The 18,533-nt window shown below is 39.1% G+C and overlaps 1 protein-coding gene across 1 annotated transcript in view; it reads right to left on the bottom strand.

Annotated features, from left to right (window-relative positions):
- Positions 1-18,533, bottom strand: part of LOC106088732 (CCR4-NOT transcription complex subunit 6-like) — a 193,398-nt gene that overhangs the window by 64,882 nt on the left and 109,983 nt on the right. The window lies entirely within an intron of this gene.

Raw genomic sequence — 18,533 nt, 5'->3', positions numbered from 1 at the left:
AAATAAAATAAATAAAAAATAAAAATAAATAAAAAATAAAAATAAATAAAAAATAAAAATAAATAAAAAATAAATAAAAAATAAATAAAAATTAATAAAAAATAAAAATAAATAAAAAATAAAAATAAATAAAAAATAAAAATAAATAAAAAATAAAAAGAAATACAAATTTTAAAAATTTCTTAAGTTTGTTTGTTTGTCGGTTTATTTGTTTGTTCCGTATAAACTCAAAAACGGCTGAACCGATTACCTTGAAATATTCACACATTGTGTAGTTTGGTAAAAAATAAAAATAAATAAAAAATAAAAATAAATAAAAAAAATAATAAAAAAATAAAAATAAATAAAAATAAATAAAAAATAAAAATAAATAAAAAATAAAAATAAATAAAAAATAAAAATAAATAAAAAATAAAAAATAAAAATAAATAAAAAATAAAAATTAATAAAAAATAAAAATTAATAAAAAATAAAAATAAATAAAAAATAAAAATATATACAAATTTTAAAAATATCTTAAGTTTGTTTGTTTGTCGGTTTATTTGTTTGCTCCGTATAAACTCAAAAACGGCTGAACCGATTACCTTGAAATTTTCAAAGATTGTCTAGGTTGGTCTGGAAGGAAACATAGGCTATATAATTTTTTGATATCGGGAGGGGGGCGAACCCTCCCACTTACCCCAAAAGTACTACCCAAAAATAAAAGTGGACCGATCGGGACATAAGTCCCATTAGGTCAAGAGTAGATTACGAATTTCATAATAAAAGTTGGGTCCAAGTACCTGGGGGCCGCCCAAGCCCCAAAAACCCCTTAAAATAGATTCATTTGACGATCATGACAATATGGGACTCAAATGAAAGGTATTCGGGAGTAGATTACGAATATGGTCAGAAAAGAGGATTAGGCTTTATAATTTATTGATAACAGAAGGGGGCGGACCCTCCGCCGTTACCCCAAAAACTCTACTCAAAATCAAAAGTGGACCGATAAGAACAATATGGGTATCACATGAAAAGTATGCGGGATAGATAACGAATCTGGCATACAAATTCATGGCGAAGTATAGGGGGTCACCCCACCCCACAAAAACGATCAAAATGGGTACATTAGCCAATCACGGGTATATGGTATTCGGTTTGTTTGTTCCTATACGGAACAGAAAAACGGCAGAACCGATTTTCTCGAAATTTTCGCATATTGTGTAGGTTGGTCTGGAAGCAAACATAGGCTATACAATTTTTCAGTATCGAAAGGGGGAAGGCCCTGCTCGGTTGGTGTAAGGAGAAGGGACATGACCTTATGCTAGAGGGTGACGCCAGTGCACACCACAGTCTCCGGGTAAGCACGGATATCAACGATAATCACGTTTTGATTACATTTTGTCCACGGGCCTTGCTGTATGCAATAGGGGCAACGCCTCCACTTTCTACAACGGGATCAGGGAACAGGTTATAGATATTACGATTGTGACGAATAGAGACTCGGTCCTACATACCGAGTACATGGAGGGAAGTCAATGTGGTCTTTATCCCAAGGCGGGAAGAATAAACCATAGAACGAAGAAGGATTACAGGCTTATAACTATGTCATTGTTTTTGCTGAAAACACTGGAAATACTGATTGACCTGAAGGTGAGAGAGGGACTAACGTCGGAAATGGGGCACAACTCTCATACCAAAAAGGCATGTCGGTGGAGAAGGCCCTTCACGAGATGGTACAGGAGGTCGAGACGTCTCTCTGACAGAAGTAGTACACTTTTGCGGCCTTCTTGGATATTGAGGGTGCCTTCAATAATGTGGAGATAGGAGCCATAGTCGCCGCACTAGACTGCACGGGTATTCACCCTATAATCTTCCAGTGGACCAATAATATGCTTTATGGCAGGATTATTAATGCGAACCTGGGAGATAGTATGGTCAGAAGACGAGTGACCAGAGGAACGCCCCAAGGAGGGGTTTCTCGCCGATTCTATGGAACCTCGTGATTAATGAAATCCTGATGGATCACGGTGGGGACGTCACGACGATTATCGTTAATGCGGACGACGTCGTGCTGCTGGTCCGAGGCAGGTTTCTGTCGGCGATCAGCGAGATCATGGAAGGGTCACTGAGGAGGTTGTCGCGATATATACAAGAAATGGGTTGAGGACCAACATAGGGAAAACGGAGCTGGTGCTGTTCACGCGTAGATATAAGATACCGGAGTTCAGACTCCCGTCCTTGAACAGGATGACTCTACGGCTGTCGAAGAAGACGAAGTACCTAGGCATAGTCCTCGATTCGATTCGAAACTGGAAGAGGAACACCGAGGAAAGAAGCGGTAAGGCATTTCTTCACCCCAAACACGGATTGTCCATTCCTCCTGTCTTTCTTTTATTTGTGTATAACCTCTAGTCCGAGGTCTCACATTTTCTTTCTCTTCCCTTTCTTTCTAGGGTACAACAATGGGCCAGACTGGCATCCGAGTGAACTTATCTTTGGTGGGCTAACCTAAAGTCAGTTGGAGTTGATGAGAGAAATCATAGTAAAAAATGTTAGCCTAACCGCATGAAAATTGCGCCCTCTATAGGCGCATTATATCTTAAAGGATACATTCAGTGTCAATTGTCCTACTTTTGTAAAACTTTGCAAACAATTTAACTTGGCCGATAGTATCGACAGGTAAATCCATAGATATTCAGGCAAAAACCAGTAAGGAAAAACAAAAGTCGGGCGGACCCAACTATATAACACCCTACACCTACCCTACAATTATAAATTCGGGCAATAGATATATGTATATGAGAGTTATGTCTGAACCGACATTTTTCAAACAGATCGTTTGAACATTATGGTTACTACGGCCACAAATCGCAAAAATCGCAAATCCGGCGATAAATATATAAGAGAGCTTTATCCAAATCTGAACCGATATTGATGAAATCTTTCAGATATGTTAAGATTAGTAACAAAACAATTCGTGCCCAATTTTTTGCAGATCGTTTGAAAATTTTCTTTTTTAGGGCCATTTAATTGCAAATTGGGCTATACATATATATGGGAGCTATATGCAAATCAGAACCGGTTTTGATGAAATCTTTCAGAAACAATCTATGCTAAATTTTGTGCACATCGGTTGAAAATTTTAGTTACTACGGCCATTAAATTGAAACTCGGGTGATACATATGTATGGGCGATATATGTAAAGGGTGATTTTTTTGAGGTTAGGATTTTCATGCATTAGTATTTGACAGATCACGTGGGATTTCAGACATGGTGTCAAAGAGAAAGATGCTCAGTATGCTTTGACATTTCATCATGAATAGACTTACTAACGAGCAACGCTTGCAAATCATTGAATTTTATTACCAAAATCAGTGTTCGGTTCGAAATGTGTTCATTCACCGTAACGTTGCGTCCAACAGCATCTTTGAAAAAATACGGTCCAATGATTCCACCAGCGTACAAACCACACCAAACAGTGCATTTTTCGGGATGCATGGGCAGTTCTTGAACGGCTTCTGGTTGCTCTTCACTCCAAATGCGGCAATTTTGCTTATTTACGTAGCCATTCAACCAGAAATGAGCCTCATCGCTGAACAAAATTTGTCAAAATTTGAACACATTTCGAACCGAACACTGATTTTGGTAATAAAATTCAATGATTTGCAAGCGTTGCTCGTTAGTAAGTCTATTCATGATGAAATGTCAAAGCATACTGAGCATCTTTCTCTTTGACACCATGTCTGAAATCCCACGTGATCTGTCAAATACTAATGCATGAAAATCCTAACCTCAAAAAAATCACCCTTTATATCTGAACCGATTTTTACCAAAACAAATAGGGTTCATCCTTGAGCCAAAAAATGGCATATGCAAAATTTCGTGACGATTGGATAACAAATACGACCTGTATCTTGATTATAAGAATACAGGGACTCACAGACGGACAGACATACATGGCTAAATCGAATTAGAAAGTGATTCAGAGTCAATCGGTAGACTTTTCAATGGGTTTAGCTCTTCTCCTTCTTAGCGTTGCAAACAAATGCACAAACTCTTAATACCCTGTTCCACAGTGGTGGTGCAGGGTATTATATCGCATTAGGCGATAGGCGAGAGAGACCTCGATTTTTTCCTGACTCGGAAAAAATCGAATAAGTTGGAGAAATACTAAAAAAAATTCTTTGTTTCTCTTCGGTCTTATTGGTCTTACGAAAGAAGAAGCTCTAGCTCTAGAGTCCTGTGAATCCGAACATGAAGGTTCGAAGAAGAGCACAAGGCCGACTTGCTGGGAAATATTCTTCACTTTCGGCTTTGAAATCTGTTTTATACACCCAGATGTTTTAAAATAGAATTCATTTCGAGACATAAAGGAAACGAAAGCCTTTTCTTTAAGGTATAGATCTCATTGAGAGTTTGGCTACAATTTCCTAAAATGCAATTTCAACTTTAGCTTTACCTAATTGATAACTCAATTACTTATATTTCGAGGCCAGACATTTAGAGAAAACAATAACACGTGTCTCTTGAAATTGGACCACAAGTAACTTCTCAATTCTGTTTCCGCATTATGGAAAAGAGCAATTAAATCGAACTCAGGGCATTTATTCTTAGCATAACTTAAAACAATAGCCACTATTTTGTTTATTTATTTGGTCACTTTGTTTGTCGATCATTGCCTGGGGAGATACACGACGATCAAAGTGTTTTGGCTGTCCATTAAAAATGCGCTCGCTTGCTCGACGGTTGGACCACTTTAAAAAGCCTCCAATTTAGAAAAGCAAACAAAAACGTTTTATTGGTCTGACAATTGAGGGGCAATGCGTTTGTTTTTCTATCTGTCTGGTGGTCCGTCTGTCCGTCCGCCTGTCCGTCTTACCCAAATGGTTAATGTGTGATTATTTTTAAATAGGTTTTTTTCTCCTTCGCTGTTTACTTTGCCATTTCCCAAGCCATATAAACCATTTACGGAAGTGGCGATAACCGCACCACCAAATATTACCACAAAAAAAAAAAAATAAAATACAAAAGTAAACATGGTGGTAACAATGACAAACAAGAGTTTCCATTACTTCAAGGTTGGCTATCTGCATAGGGCATGCTTTGGGGGTGGGGGAAGTATTTGTATGGCTGTTGTTTGTTTAAAATCTGTTCCAGTTTCATTTACCCCAAAATTATTTCAGTTTTTTTTTTGTTTATGCTTCACTCGATATTATTAAAGGCACGCTTTTTTGGACCCTTTTTATACAGCTATGAATTGATTGAATAACCGGCCTGTGCCAATTTTTTTGGTTTTTCCTGTTTTGTGGGAATATGATATGTTTTTATTAAATTTGATATAAATTTTTTTCGATTATTTGGTGGAGGTTTTAAATGGATACCCGTAGAAAAAGTCAAAATCCGGTCACTACGATCTTTGAACACCATACAAAGAAACTTTGACAACCTTATGTAAGGTGTTTGAGTGCAAATGCAATGCCCATGAACTTTCCGTTAAGAAACCGGGGCAAACAACTCACATATCATTGATTGATGTCCGATTCAAGTTTTAAGCTCAATGATAAGGGGCCTCCTTTAAAGCCGAGTCAGAACGGCGTGCTGCAGTGCGACATCTCTTTGGGAAGTTTTTACATGGCTGATATACCATTTTTTATATCCACCACCGAAGGATGGGGGCATATTAATTTTGTCATTCCATTTGCAACACATCGAAATATCCATTTCCGACCCTATCTTATATATATATAATCTTATATATATATATATCTTATATATATATAACAAGTTCGGCCGGGCCGAATCTTATATACCCTCCACCATGGATCGCATTTGTCGAGTTCTTTTCCCGGCATCTCTTCTTAGGCAAAACAGGATATAAGAAAAGATTTGCTCTGCTATTAGAGCGATATCAAGATATGGTCCGGTTTGGACCACAATTAAATTATATGTTGGAGACCTGTATAAAATGTCAGCCAATTCGAATAAGAATTGCGCCCTTTGGGGGCTCAAGAAGTAAAATAGAGAGATGGATTTATATGGGAGCTGTATCGGGCTATAGACCGATTCAGACCATAATAAATACGTATGTTGATGGTCATGAGAGAAACCGTCTTACAAAATTTCATTCCAATCGGATAATAATTGCGACCTCTACAGGCTCAAGAAGTCAAGATCCCAGATCGGTTTATATGATAGCTATATCAGGTTATGAACCGATTTGAACCATACTTGGCACAGTTGGTGGATATCATAACAAAACACGTCGTGCCAAAATTCATTCAAATCGGATAAGAATTGCGCCCTCTAGAAGCTCAAGAAGTCAAGACCCAAGATCGGTTTATATGACAGTTATATTAGGTTATGAACCGATTTGAACCATACTTGGCACAGTTGTTGGATATCATGACAAAACACGTCGTGCCAAAATTCATTCCAATCGGATAAGAATTGCGCACTCTAGAGGCTCCAGAAGTCAAGACCCAAGATCGGTTTATATGGCAGCTATATCGGGTTATGGACCGATTTGTACCATACTTGGCACAGTTGGTGGATATCATATCAACACACGTCGTGCCAAAATTCATTCCAATCGGATAAGAATTGCGCACTCTAGAGGCTCAAGAAGTCAAGACCCAAGATCGGTTTATATGACAGCTATATCAGGTTATGGACCGATTTGAACCATACTTGGCACAGTTGTTGGATATCATAACAAAACACGCCGTGCAAAATTTCATTCCAATCGGATAAGAATTGCGCCCTCTAGAGGCTCAAGAAGTCAAGACCCAAGATCGGTTTATATGCAGCTATATCAAAACATGGACCGATATGGCCCATTTACAATACCAACCGACCTACACTAATAAGAAGTATTTGTGCAAAATTTCAAGCGGTTAGCTTTACAACTTCGGAAGTTTGCGTGCTTTCGACAGACAGACGGAAGGACGTACAGACGGACGGACATGGCTAGATCGACATAAAATGTCACGACGATCAAGAATATATATACCTTGTGGGGTCTCAGACGAATATTTCGAGTAGTTACAAACAGAATGACGAAATTGGTATAGCCCCCATCCTTGGTGGAGGGTATAAAAATCAATTTGTGTTTGTAGATTTGTTTGTATGTTTGTATGTTTGTGTGTTCCTTATAGGCTCAGAAACGTCTGAACCGATTTTCTTCAAATTTTCACAGATGGTGCATAATGACCCCGTGGTGAAAATAGGGTACTAAATTTTTTCATATCTGAAGGGGTTCGGACCCTCCCCCTTACCCTCATTTTCAGAAACGCCAGATCTCGGAAATAGGTGGTGCGATTTAAGCGAATTTTCGTGTGCTCTCATATAGTACCCTAAAAATAAAAATTTGGTATACAAATTTCGGATGGGGTACCTAGGGGGCTGCTTCACCCTAAAACCTACCAAACATATATTTAGACCAATCACGACAATATGGGACTCAAATGAAAGGTATTTAGGATAAGAAAACGTATCTGATATACAATTAATTGAATATAACTGCCATATAGACCGGTCTCTCGATTTAAGGTCTTGGGCCCATAAAAGACGCATTTATTGTCCAATTTCGTCGAAATTTGCGACAGAGTTGTGTTAGGATCGGTTCAGATTTGGATATAGTAGCCATATAGACCGATTCATCGATTTAAGGTTTTGGGCCCATACAATGAGCATTTATTGTTCGATTTCGCTGAAATTTGGGACATTGAGTTGTGCTAGGCTCTTCGACATTTTTCTGCAATTTGGCCCAGATCGGTCCAGATTTTAATATAACTGCCATATAGACCGGTCTCTCGATTTAAGGTCTTGGACCCATAAAAGACGCATTTATTGCCCGATTTCGTCGAAATGTGCGACAGAGAGTTGCGTTAGGCCCTTCGATATCCCTCTTCAATATTACAATTTTTTCATATAGCTCCCATATAAACCGATCTCCCGATTTGACTTCTTGAGCGAGCCCCTGGAAGCCTCAATTTTTTTCGATATGGCTGAAAATTTGCACAAAGTGTTCCGTTACGACTTTCAACAACTATGCCTAGTACGATCCAAATCGGTTAAGAACCTGATATAGCTCCCATATAAACTGATAGTCTGATTTGACTTTTTGAGCCCTTGGAAGCCTCAATTTTCATCCGATTTGTCTAAGGTATTCCACACAGTGTAATGTTATGACTTTCAAAAACTGGCGCGAGTACGGTCCAAATCGGTCAATAACCGGATATAGCTCACATATAAACCGATCTCCCGATTTGACTTATTGAGCCCCTGGATGCTTAAATTTGTATCCGAAGTGGCTGAAAGTTTGCACAAAGTGTTCCGTTATGACTTTCAGCAACTGTGCCTAGTACGGTCCAAATCGGACAAGAATCAGATTTGGCTCCCATATAAAGCGATCTCCCGATTTGTATTCTTGAGCCCCTGGAAGCCTCAATTTTCATCCGTTTTGGCTGAAGTTTTGCACATGGTGTTCCCTTATGACTTGCAACAACTGCGCCAAGTACGGTCCAAATCGGTCTATAACCTGATATAGCTTCCATATGAACCAATCTCCCGATATAGCTTCTTGAGCGCCTGGAAGCCGCAGTTTTCATCCGATTTGGCTGAAATTTTGAAATTTTGTTTTAACTTTCAAGTACGGTTCAAATCGGTCAAGAACCTCCATATAAACCGATTTCCCGTTTTTACTTCTTGAGCCCCTGGAAGCCTCAATTTTCATCCGATTTGTCTGAAAATTTGCACAAAGTGTTTCGTTACGACTTCTAACAACTGTGCCTAGTTCGGTCCAAATCGGTCTAAAACCAGATATAGCTGCCATATTTTAGCACAATCGATGGTGGGTTCCCAAGATTCAGCACGGCCGAATTTAGCACGCTTTAACTTGTTTTTTTTTTTCCCCCAAATGACATAGTTTCTCACATATATCGCCAGCATTGCAAATGCAAATTTTGCCCATGAACATTCCTCTAAGGAACAGGGCAAACTTCTCACATATCAATGAGTGCAGTCCGATTGAAGTTTATGCTCAATGATAAGGGGCCTCCTTTTTTTAGCCGAGTCCGAACGGCGTGCCGCCGTGCGACACCTCTTTGAAGAGAAGTTTTACATGGCATAGTACCTCACATATGTTGCCAGCATTAGGAGGGGAAAACCACCGCTGAAAAATTTTATTGGATGGTTGTGCCAGGATTCGAACCCAGGCGTTCAGCGTCATAGATGGACATGGTAACCTCTGCGCTACAGCGGCCTCCAGCATTAGGAGGGAATAACCGCCGCTGAAAATTTTTTCTATGTTCTCGTCAGTATTCGAACCCAGGCGTTCAGCGTCATAGGCGGCCATGTTATACGGAACATTACAGGATCAATTTGAAGAAAAACAGTATATTGGGATGGCCAAAAAGAAATTGCGGATTTTTCATATAGTCAGCGTTGACAAATTTTTTCACAGCTTGTGACTCTGTAATTGCATTCTTTCTTCTGTCAGTTATCAGCTGTTACTTTTAGCTTGCTTTAGAAAAAAAGTGTAAAAAAGTATATTTGATTAAAGTTCATTCTAAGTTTTATTAAAAATGAATTTACTTTCTTTTAAAAAATCCGCAATTACTTTTTGGGCAACCCAATAATTTTATAAAACTGTGCCATAATAAGAGCAGACCACAAATGGACATTGCAAACTTAGTAACAAAATTAATATGCCTTCTACCTAGAGTAGTTCGTAATACAAAAAATAAAATACAACCACCGAAATCTAACACCCGGGTGTATTGACACCAAATGGCCATTGTTTGCTGATTTTTTTTTTGCTTTATTCCAATATCATATTTGGTTTCCTTGCCATCATTGGAGCTCGTTTGAAAAACTGACCGCAGCAGAAGAAAAAAAAAAAAGTGAAAGAGGTTTTCATTTCATTTTGCCTTTTTTTTTAGTTCACTTCAAAAGGCACACTCGATTTTCATTAAATAGTTTTTTGTTGTTTTTTGGCAAACTGTTGCCACCGCTCTTTTTTTTCCCCCCCGCATGAATGTGATTTCAACCGGAAAGGGAAGTACATAACATAAATCGTATCGTATTGTGGCGGTGGTTCCGTCTTTTGTTTGTTGTTAGTGTTGGTGTTTGTTTTTTATTTATACCAATTTCACAGAGGGGGGAAGTCCAATTTGTTGCATATGGGCTGTAAATGCAGAAGTGCCATTTTTATATTCGCACTCTCCCCGCTCAACACCATACCACGGCAAAGTTAATTTTGTATAATTTATGGAAAAATCACATTTGTGGCATTTTGTTGGTTGCGCTGTTGTTTTATTTTTTCTCTGCTACAATTTTGTTCGTGGATAATTTGAAAATTATACAACACCATAATTGCGAGTGAATATAAAAATCAGGCTTTGTTGTTTTTTATGTGCAAACTAAAAACGTTTTTTCGGGGTTGTAGCCAAAAAATAAAAGTATTGTGTTTTTGGTATACCATAATCTATATTTAACGCTTGGTTTATAATTATGAAATGTCATTGACTTTGGTTGAAGTTTGGTATTAATATTTCAATGTAGTATAAACTTCCATATTTGAACAATTTCCACATATAATAAATCAAAAGGAATTAAAAACTAAAATTAAAATAACGAAGTTATGATAATTGCCACAAAATGTTGGAGAAAAAATATTGCAAGCTGCTTCAACTAAAAGTGAACACAGAGCCACCCATGGTATCCTTCGCTACTTTAAACACCCGTAAAAGTTAATGGGGTAAAATGCGTCGCACCCATTAGCGAAGCCAGCCCAGCTTTCTGGGAGGGAGCTAAAACCCTTTGAATAGCGATGAAATTAGCAAATTTTGCAAAAAGCTATGACATTTTTTAAAATTTGGGGAGGGGGGCTAAAACTTTTATGGGGGGTACTTAATCGTCTTGACATTCTAAGTCGATCTAGCCACGCCCTTCTAGATCAATAGCGGTTTACAATAACGATGGAACAACTACAGATCCTGGCACGGGATAGCTGTGAGCACCATACAGGCTGGAACATTGAGGTCCGATTTGTGTGGTGTTCATTGCTGTCACAAGAAGCTTAGCTGCGAGCTACCGGGTGCGTCCCCAGGTTGCGGATAGTGAAATGCTCTATCCAGAGTAGCTGTAACTCCCTTCGCCAACAATCAGAGGTATCGAGCGGAGAGTCTCAGTGAGAGGTCGGATGGCATCGGCTCTTGCACAAGTGACAAGGCCAGTTATTGGCGCCTTTAAATAACCACCCTGTTCCCGCGACAATCGGTCCTTTAGACTTTAAACTAGCTTGCCCACCTACAGGAGCTTGCCGAGGACTGCCACCTCCACATGAAAATGTGGTTACAGCAACAACAACGACTCAAGATATCCGCTTGCAATTTTGGACAGATACTTCTTATTAAGGCCACCGTAGCGCAGAGGTTAGCATGTCCGTCTATGACGCTGAACGCCTGGGTTCGAATCCTGGTGAGACCAACAGAAAAAATTTTCAGCGGTGGTTTTCCCCTCCTAATGCTGGCAAAATTTGCCTTATCATTGAGCTTAACCTGGGGAATTCGCCACGCAGAAGCTGCTGAGAACTACAGGGAGAGAAGCCACTAATGTGGCCCTCGTTCAGGAACCGTGGTTACGAGGTAGAAAAGTTCTTGGACTCAGATCGTGTACTCTGTTTTCAGGTCGAGCACGAGATGAGAAAGAGGAGACCGTACAGAAAAGAGGACCGAGAAAGACCAAAAAGGTAAAGTTCAGGGAACAAATACAGAAGATGAACCCTCAATGGGGGCCCTTTGAAGGACGCAAGGGAACTGGAGGCCTAAGTGGATCTTGTCACGGGATGCCTGAACGAGGCCTTTTTGAAGGCATAACCCGAAAGAGTATTGCCGTGTCAAACAAGCCAGTGATGGTGGTCACCGGAGCTAAAGGTACTCAGGAGGGAGACCAGCAAGCTTTTTAGCAAGCTCAAGAGAGAGAGAGAGAGAACACGACAGAGGGCTGGGACGAATATCGTGAGGCTCTTGAAGGAGACAACGAAGGCGAAGGGGGGTACCTGGGCGAAGTTCTGAGGAGAATTCGAAAGCACTAGAGAGGATCTACGCAAAGTGCTCTCGAAGGATTCTAGCATGCCTAACTCCCTGAGGAGGGCGGACGGGACTTACACCGAGAGTGGTCAGGCGGTGGAAATTCTGATGGAGACGCATGTTTCGAGCGGCCAGGAAAAGGACGACGATCAAGATATCACAATACCTAAAAATGCACCCTAGGACGGGACATCGTTGACGAGGCGAAAATAGTGGGGGCAATCAGTCAGCACATTCCGCACATATAAGTCGGCCTGACATGGCGGAGTCAACTTCCTCCATCTATAAGGAAGTTTTCGGGGGACCCTGACATGGTCCTACATACGAAGGCAATGTAGGGAGGACAGGGAGGTATTTATCTCCAAGTCGGTAAAAATAAACCATAGTACGTCGAAGGATTATAAGCCCATTAGTCCGTCACCGTTGTTGCTCAAAACACTGGAAAGACCGGTAGACCTGAAGGCGAGTGAGGGACCGACGCCGTAGAACTTTAGTGAGGCACAACACGCATACCTTAAAGGCAGGACGATGTGGTATTTATCTCCAAGTCGGGAAAAATAAGCCGTAGTACGACGAAGGATTATAAGCCCATTAGTCTGTCACCGTTGTTGCTCAAAACACTGGAAAGACTGATAGACCTGCCTGTTGAAATATTGAGTTGAAACTTTGCACAGATTCTTTTTTTTGTCCATAGGCAGGTTAAGTTCGAAGATGGGCTATATCGGACTATATATTGATATAGCCCCCATATAGACCGATCCGCCGATTTAAGATCTTAGGTCCACAAAAGCCACATTTATTATCCAATTTTGCTGATATTTGGGAAAGTGAGCTGTGTTACGCCATTCGACTTCCTTTTTCAATTTGGCTCGGTCGGTCCAGATTTGGATATAGCTGCCATATAGACCGATCTCGCGATTTTAGCTTTTAGGCCAATAAAAGGCGCATTTATTGTCCGATTTTGCCAAAATTTGGAACCGTGTGTTACGTTGGTCCATTCGATATACTTCTTCAATTTGGCTGAGATCGGTCCAGATTTAGATATAGCTGTCATATAGACCGACCTCTCGATTTAAGGTTTTGGGCCCATAAAAGGCGCATTTATTGCCCTATCTCTCGATTTAAGGTTTTGGACCCATAAAAGGCGCTTTATTGTCCCATGTCTCGATTTAAGGTTTTGGCCCCATTAAAGGCGCATTTATTGTCCGACTCATAAAAGGAGCATTTATCATCAGATGTTGCCGAAATTTGAAACAGCGAGTTGTGTTAGGCCCTGCGACATCCTTCTGCAATTTGGCCCAGATCGGTCCAGATGTGGATATAGCAGCCATATAGACCGATCTCTCGCTTTAAGGTTTAGGGCCTATAAAAGGCGCATTTATTGTCCGATATCGCCGAAATTTGAGACAGTGAGTTGTTTTAGGCCCCTCGACATCTTTCTGCAATATGGCCCAGATCGGTTCAGATTTGGATATAGCTGCCATATAGACCGATCTCTCGTTTTTGGGGTTTTGGGCCCATAAAAGGCGCATTTATTGTCCGATTTCGCCGAAATTTGGGACAGTGAGTTAAGATAGGCCCCTCGACATCTTTCTGCAATATGGCCCAGATCGGCACAGGTTTGGATATAGCTGTCATATAAACCGATTTCTCGAATTGAGGTCTTGGGCCCATAAAAGCCACATTTATTATGCGATTTTGCTAAAATCTAGGACAGTGGGTTTCGCTAGTCCATTCGACATCCTTCTTCATTGTGGCCCCAATCGGTCCAGATTTGGATATAGCAGCCATATAGACCGATTTCTCGATTTAAGGTCTTAAGCCTATAAAAGGCGTATTTGTTGTGCGATTTCATAGAATTTTGAGACAGTAAGTTGTGTTAGGCAACTATTGGGTTGCCCAAAAAGTAATTGCGGATTTTTTAAAAGAAAGTAAATGCATTTTAAATAAAACTAAGAATGAACTTTAATCAAATATACTTTTTAAAATTTTTTTTCTAAAGCAAGCTAAAAGTAACAGCTGATAACTTACAGAAGAAAGAATGCAATTACAGTGTCACAAGCTGTGAAAAAATTTGTCAACGCCGACTATATGAAAAATCCGCAATTACTTTTTGGGCAACCCAATATAATACGGCATTTTTCGGCAAGACGGCCCAGATCGGTCCAGATTTGGATATATCTGCCATATAGACTGATCTCTCGATATAAGGTCTTTGGTCCAGATCGGTTCAGATTTGGATATAGTTGCCATATAGGTGCATAAAGGGTGCATTTATTGCTCAATGTCGCCGAAATTTGGGACAGTGAGTTGTGTTAGACCCTTCGACATTGTTCTCCATTTTGGGGCGGATCGGTCCAGATTTGGGTATGGCTCCCATATAGACCGATCTCTCGGCTCCCATAAAAAGCGCTTTTATTGTCCGATTACACCGAAATTTGGAACAGTGAGTTGTGTTAGGGCCTTCAATATCCTTCTTCAGATCGGTCCAGATTTGAATACAGCTGCCATATAGACCGATCTCTCGATTTAAAGTCTTGACCCCATAAAAGGCCCTTTTATAATCCGATTTCTCTCAAATTTGACATAGTGACTTATGTTAGGCTTATCGACATCCGGTCTATATTTGGATATAGCTAACAATAAGACCAATATTTTGTTCTACAAAATTTAACAAAATTTGTCGAATTTGGTCCAAATCGGACCATTTTTCGATATAGATGCTATGGGGGCATAAATTATGCATTTTTACAGGATTATGACGAAATCCGGTTCACATATATACCCGAGGTGGTGGGTATCCAAAGTTCGGCCCGGCCGAATTTAACGCAATTTTTTTTTCTTTTTTTTTTTGATATTTAGGCCTATAACAGCCAAACCAATGAGATTTTCGATCCAATGGTAAGACAAAAATTGTAGCCTAGACAATAGTTAAGAACTCTCTAGTACATCACAAAAGCATTGAAACGCTCCTTTAGGCAGTTTTGGCCTTTTTTGCTCAGTACAATCCCAAAAATCAGAAACGCGAAGCGCTCCTTAAGATGTTCAAATCGCCCCACCCTAATATATATGGCATCCAATCAAGTTCATTTCTGGAAATATTTAGCAGAATTCATGGTGGTGGGTTGCCTAGATTCGGTCCTGATGAAGACATGAGAAATTCTCCTATTAAACCTTCAATGTAATTTTTCACTTCATTCACCATAATGCTATCGTGTCAATTACTTTATCTTCTTTAATTTCTTAACATTCTAACAAATACCAAATTTATGAAACACTCATAAGAAGGGGCTAAATGTGAGACATCATTACAACTGTTTGTTTGACACCTTTTTCTATTTTATATATATTTTGATGAAATGAAGAAGAACGGAGAAAATCTGTAGTCATCATCATCTTTTTGAGTTTTCAAGTGTTGGTTTCAGTTTTGCTCCATTTTGCCTCGTGTTATGGTTTTCGGTCTTTTCAACTTAGACAGTTACCGTTAAAGAAAAGCATGTCCACGACTTGAGGGCAACCCATATTTGGAAATTGTGATAATTAGTTTAGTAAGACTAAACTGCCACTTCTGAGGGGCTTAACTATTTAAGTGATTCTTAGTTTGTTATTTCTTGTTTCCTAACCGGACAGACATACAAGCATGTATGGAGATTTAGACAAAGACTCCACACAAAGTTTTAAGGCTAAAAGGCATTTGTGGTGACCCCCTTGAGTTTTTAAATGTTCTCAAACTTTTGCTTTTTGGTTTTTATTTTTAGGTTTATGAAAACTGACCACAACACCAAGACACAACCTCTTTTTGGGTTTCTTTAAGAATTGTCTTTAATCGTTGTATGTGTCGAGTTGAACCTTTTGTAAATTGTGAATATTCTGTTTTAATTGTTGTCTCGAGCCTCTGTTGCTGTTGATAGGCCTCGATCTAGGGAAAGTTGCGCCTGTTTGACATGGTTTAACTGGCAATAACAAGGGGAGTTGCATTGTTGTAACATGACTATGGGCACTTATTCTAAGTATGTCATATTGTTTTACAGGTCAGAGATCATAAAATTTTGTTTCATACAGAACAAAGATAAAGTGTAATATCTCGAACGAACTACCAACGGCTAGCAAAAGATGTCTACTTTAAAATGAGCATTCCTTTTATCAATTTTAACATACACAGAAATTTGTCATTCAATTTTTTTTTAATTTTTGATAATTTTTTTTTTTATCCTATTTTAGCACTTTTTTAGATTTTTTTTAAATACTATTTCAGCTTTTTTCTTAGGTTCATAAACATTTTTTTTTTTATTTTATAATTTTTTTATTTTGTTACATTTAATTTTAGTTTTTTCTTTTCTTGCGGTAGTCTTTTGGCTTATGCGGAACTTGAATTTAGTTCATACAAAAATGTCGCTGATTCGACAAAATGTGTAAACTGGCAATAGGATATGAATATTTAAGACATTCTGAAACGGTCATCATAATCACTGGAACACACGTATAAATGTAAACAGAAGTTTATGATGGCATATAAATGACACACAAATATCGTGAAAACGTGGTTCAATAGAATTTTAACTCACAAATAGCAAGAGGGTGTGTGCCAATATAGACACCAAGAAAAATTGACAATAGACACGTACGAAATAAAGACATTTTGTGGCTTGTCAAATATATGAAATGTAGAAATATTTTTACAAAAATTTACAAAATGCTATGATTGTGACTGTGTCGATATAAACGACTTTAGAATTTTACCAATATGACACATTTGAAATTTGTCTATTTTTTTTTGATAGTTAAATGGGGTCATTTTATTTTAGTATTTAGAGCGCACAACAAGCCGATTACTGGCTTAGGTGTATGTCCATAGTTGTGTCGATTAACATCCGCACCCTCTTTTTCAACCTAACCTAACCTAAAGAGGGTCAAGGTAGGTAAAAAAAGTTTTTTGCAAATGTGTCATAGGAAAAGTAGTTCGGGGAACTTACAACATGCTATGTGTCGGAAGGGAATCTAGGGAACCCACCTCCATGGATTCTGCTAAATGAAATCTCAGCTAATGAAATCCATAATAGAACACTACGTCATCGAACAACAAGTAAAAAAGGCGTTAAGTTCGGACGGGCCGAACTTTGGATACCCACCACCTTGAGTATATATGTAAACCAACATTCGTCAAAAATAGGCTAAAAAATTTCACTGTCCCAAATTTCGGCGAAATCGGACAATAAATTCGCCTTTTATGGGGCCAAGACTTTAAATCGACAGATTGGTCTATATGCCAGCTGTATCCCAATCTGGACCGACTTGGGCAAAATTGAAGAAGAATGTTCAAGGACCTAACACAACTCACTGTCCCAAATTTCGGCCAAATCGGACAATAAATACGCCTTTTATGGGGCCAAAACTTTAAATCGAGAGATAGGTCTATATGACAACTATATCCAAATCTGAACCGATCTAGGCCAAATTGATGAGGGATTTCGAAGGGTCTAACACAACTCACTGTCCCAAATTTCGGCGAAGTCGGACAATAAATGCGCCTTTTATGGGCCCAATACCTCAAATCGAAAGATCGGTCTATATGTCAGCTATATTCAAATCTGCACCGATCTGGGACAAATTTAAGAAGAATGTTGAAGGACCTAACACAAAGCACTGTCCCAAATTTCGGTGAAATCCGATAATAAATGCGCCTTTTGTGGGCTCAAGACTTTAAATTAAGAAATCGGTCTATATGGCAGCTATATGCAAATCTGGACCGATCTGAACCAAACTGCAAAATCTGGACCGATCTAAACCAAACTGCAGAAATATGTTGAACGGCCTAACACAACTCACTGTCCCAAATTTCGGCGAAATCGGATAATAAATGCGCCTTTTATTGGCCCAAAACCTTAAATAGAGAGATCGGTCTATGTGGCAGCTATATTCCAAACTGGACCGATTTGGGCCAAATTGAAGAAGAATGTTGAAGGACCTAACACAAAGCACTGTCCCAAATTTCGGTGAAATCCGACAATAAATGCGCCTTTTATGTGCCCAAGACCTTAAATCAAGAGATCGGTCTATATGGCAGTTATATCCAAATCTGTACCGATCTGGACCAAATTGCAGAAAGATGTCGAGGTGCCTAACACAACTCACTATGCCAAATTTCGGCGAAATCCGACAATAAATGCGCCTTTTATGGCCTCAAGACCTTAAATTGAGAGATCGGTCTATATAGCAGCTATATGCAAATCTAGACCGATCTGAGCCAAACTACAGAAAGATGTCGAGGAGCCTAACACAACTCACTGTCCCAAATTTCGGCGATATCGGACAATAAATGAGCCTTTTATGGGGCCAAAACTTTAAATCAAGAGATCGGTGTACATGGCAGCTATATCCAAATCTGAACAGATCTGGGCCAAATTGAAGAAGAATATTGAAGGACATAACACAACTCACTGTCCTAAATTTTGGCGAAA

This window comes from Stomoxys calcitrans, chromosome 2, assembly GCF_963082655.1.
Source record: "Stomoxys calcitrans chromosome 2, idStoCalc2.1, whole genome shotgun sequence".
Classification (NCBI taxonomy): domain Eukaryota; kingdom Metazoa; phylum Arthropoda; class Insecta; order Diptera; family Muscidae; genus Stomoxys; species Stomoxys calcitrans.
The sequence above is the reverse complement of the archived record's forward strand: the minus strand, read 5'-3'. Positions and strand labels throughout refer to the sequence as shown.